Source organism: Nicotiana attenuata, unplaced genomic scaffold (assembly GCF_001879085.1).
Source record: "Nicotiana attenuata strain UT unplaced genomic scaffold, NIATTr2, whole genome shotgun sequence".
NCBI lineage: Eukaryota > Viridiplantae > Streptophyta > Magnoliopsida > Solanales > Solanaceae > Nicotiana > Nicotiana attenuata.
In genome coordinates, this window is record NW_017673484.1 from 28,010 (window position 1) to 32,283 (window position 4,274).

Genomic DNA, 4,274 nt, shown 5'->3' on the forward strand with positions numbered 1-4,274 from the left:
TAGGCTATAATTGCCTTTATATGACAATTAAGACTTTTAAAAAAATACCTAAAACAAATTTTAGTAAAAATATTACAAAAAAATTACCTTAATTATATTTGGTAGTAAATATGAAGAATAAAACAAGTTATTCAACAAAAAAAAATGATAATTTTGGGAATAATTATTGGATTTTGTACTGTTAAAATAGATAATAAATTGATTTAAAATAAGGAAAAATACCTAAACTCTTGGGAATGCTTATATATGCATGTATATGCTATTTTGAGTACATAAAAATACTTAGGGAAAAATTGGGTATCAACAGCGGCCTCAAGCCTACTATATGAAACACATCAATGGGTCAGACCTCCCCCTCTGGGCGCCCCTTAACCGCCTGAATACTCCGTTGTGACACACATATCCAGAGTTTGGGAAAATCTCTTACCATTAGGCTGGTATCTCCACACTTAAAGCAACCTCTCTACTGACATGGTTGTGGGAACTGTGCGGTATGGGTGCTTTGATACCCATGAGTAACTGAAATATCGTGCGAAGCCTGAAGTGCAAACTGAATAGGCTGACCCACAAAACCTCTATAATGTCGCACTCTGCCTCCAAAATAAGGACCCGTAGATCTTTCCGGTCTGCGAGGCCTCCTAGCCTCCCTGTCCTCTCTCTCCTAACCCCACCGGTCCTCTCTCTCCCAGTCCCACATGCCCTCAAATCGCGAGCGATCCCTACCAACTGCTGAAACGAAACATCCAACTTTAACTCCCGAGCCATGCTGAATTGAATATCATGCTTGAGTCCCTCAATGAATCTACGGACATGCTCTATAACTGTAGCAACCAAAGCAGGTGCATGTATAGCCAAATCACTGAGTCTAACAGCATATTCTGACACCGAGATATTGGCCTAGCGCAGCTGCTCAAACTCTACGGGCCATACATCCTGAAGGGATTGAGGTACAAACTCTCTCAGGAACATCTCTGAAAACTGAACCCGTGTAAGTGAAGCTACATCAGCCGGGATACCTAACTCATATGCCCGCTACCACTAATAAGTCGCTCCTTTAAGCTGGAACGTGGTAAAAGCAACCCCACTCATCTGTACAATGCCTATAGTGCGGAGAATGCAATGGCACTCCTTTAGAAAACCCTGAGCACCCTTTGAAGCCAAACCACTAAAAGTAGGAGGGTCATATATCTTGAACCTTGCAAGTTTAAGCTGTTCTTCCTGAGATGTTGCTGCCCTGACCACGCGCTGAACTGGAACCACATGCTGTGTCACCATGACACCTGGAACCTGACCAACATGAAGTTGCTGCTCTGGAGTGTGGGCGGGGGGAGTCTGAGTTTGATGTTCCAAATGTCAATCCCACACAAGAGGGGGGTGATTTGTGTGGTACCCAATTTTTTGATCTAGAAGAACCTGGTTCTTCAAGGTGTTGTAACTACATCTGTTGTGGAATTAAAAGTACAGAAAATAAAGAACACAGAGATTTTTACGTGGTAAACACCTGGCTCAAAAGGTGAAAAAACAACGACTTACTACTCAGTAGGATTTTCCCAAACATCCACTAAAAACACTAAGCCAAAACAGCATTTACAAAACTCTTGTAAACCTAAGGATTAACTCTAATCCCAGTGTGGCACACAACCTCAACTCTTGCGACACTTTCAAGTTAACTCTAACTTGAATACTCAAAGTACCTAATACAATTGCTTCTATGAAAGCTGGAAAGGTAAAACTTTAAACCTCCTACTACAATTGAACTAGAATGAGAATAAACACAATGGAACCGGTTCTTTTATCTCGTTCAAGTAGCTTCAGGAGTGCACACTTAAATCTCACATAAATTGATTGCAAAATTGCCTTGCTCTTTTGCTCTCAATTTAGTTTAACTTCTGCGTATGTGCAATTCCTGTAAAAGAGAACAATCACAGTTATTTAATGAGTTAGTAATTAGAGTTTGATTAAGTTCAATTGCTGATCTTCCATCGAAGTTGAGTCCTTGAACAATACAAACTCCAACCCTTATCCTTGATCCGAATTGTGTTCTCTTCACATAAGGAGACTTCCTCTCCTCATCCTTTATGCAACATTTTCGATCAGTTCAGAAGATAGTGCTGCTTGATCCTTGAGACTTATCTTCTTCACGTGCATCTCACATGTATAAGTAGATAAACACTGTATCTCACATGATGGACCTGGTCCATGACTGAGTTCATTTGTCATTCTTCAAAACTTCATCTGAACTTGGGCCAACAAATTCCCCCTTTTTGATGATGACAAACTCTTTGCTTTTACTGATCAGAGAACCTGTGGAACTCAGCTTAATCATCAACACTTTAACTTAGAAAAGTTAGAAATTTTAACTTATCATCAAGAACAAGGTTTAATCAGGTTATAAATATCACTTTATTTTAGAATACAAAGTAAAGCACAATATCTCTTCCCCTTTTTGGCGTCATCGAAAAGTTACATATATTGTGAATCCCAGATTTTAATCATTACTCATGGCCACTGGGGCAACTGCAAGTGAAAACATGGTTCAATTTATCAACAATCAATTAACAAAAATTAACTATTAAGAGCAGAATCTTCATAGAACAAGAAAAAAAGCAAATTGTCATTGATTAGGTTATGTTTCCACCAACAGACCACAAAAAGAAAGAAAAACTTCCAAACATGAGCAAAAAAAGCAGAAAAAGTCCCGAATCTGGGTCACTGGGGGGGGGGGGGAGGGGGAGGGTTCTAGGTTGGTTCAAAACAAGAACTGGAAGACCTAAGTCTTGGAGGAACTAGAGGGTTGGGATTGGAGAAGATTGAGTATATTCTGAAGCATCCTTTCACTCTTTCCTTTTCCTTTGGTAGCTCAGCTTCAAGTCCATCTCTCTCATTTTCCAGTTCAGCAACACAAGCCTGGAGCCTAGCAATTTTAGCATCTTTAGTTCCACATTCTTGAACCAAGGCCCTAACCTTGCTGTTCACAGGAGTCTTCAGAGATGAACCAGGTTCAACTAGGGCTACACTGAGTAGATAGTCACAAGCCTGCAGGGTTTTGACACCAAAATACTCATTGCTGGATGCCATCTACCATTTCTTCAAAGGCACATTCAGCCTATCCTGAACAGTAGTCAGTATAAACCCATATGGAGTAGCATGAGCCTTGGAGCCATTTATGACCCTATCCAGCAGTTTGACAATAAAAGCGGGCCAGTTAATCTGTGTTCCTCTCACAAGGAACTCCATAAGGACCAAGTCCATGTAGTTGGCAGTATGCCTTCTCTCCTGTCTGGGCAGCAAGCATTTGTTCACAAATTCACATAGCACCTTGTGCTCAGGCTTCATCTTACTTTTCTGCACAAACCTAGCCTCAGGCACATCTTCAGCAGATTGAGTATCACAAAAATTTCTGGTGATTTGGAGAGCAGTGGGAACAGAATCTAGCCAAGGCCATCTCTGCCTGGTATAGTCATCATAACCCTCACCGGGTATGTCCAGAATCTCTCCCAATTTAGGTGCATCAAACTGCACATTTACTCCCTTCACCAAGCTAGTGACTACCCCATTTTTTACAGTGGCATTGGCTATGAACTCAATCAGCTCCTTCCTGGCCAGCCTCCCATCCATTTAAAGAACCATGTCCTTCCACCCTTGTGCATCTAGGGCATCCACCAATCTTCTCATACATGGCTTCTCCAGGTCTTTCAACAACCTATCTTTCAAAATTTTTCTCCTGCCAAAGATGGCAAATCTATCCTGTTCTTTCTCAGACTCCTCCTCTTCTTCTTCTCCACTCCATTCTTCTTCTTCTTCAGTAATTTGTACCTGTTTCCCTTTCACTGCAGATCTGGTTCTTTTGGCTAAGGAGGGTTTAACAGATACAGGTTCTGAAGACTTCTTTGAAGAAGTCTTGGATCTTTTTGGTTTGGGAGTGGGAACCTTCACAGTTGTACCTCTTTCTTGATGGATCAGTTCCATCTCCTCCTCTTCCTCTTATGCAGCCTCAGAGCTTTCCACAACCTTTGCTTTTCCCTTCCCCTTATTCTTTTTCCTACTTTCTTCCAGAGCTTTCTGCAACTCTGCCTCACTTTGTTTGGCCCTGCTTCTAGTAGCTCTTCCCTTTGGTACTGAGGGAAGAGTAGGCTTAGGAGATGAAACCTTGCTTTTCTTTGTTGTCTTGGAAGCAGCTGGAGCCTTTTGGGAAGAAGCTTTGCGCTTCTTTGGATCATAGCTAGCCCTAACCTTTTTCAGGATGTCAGCTAGGGTTTCCTCAACAGATGAAC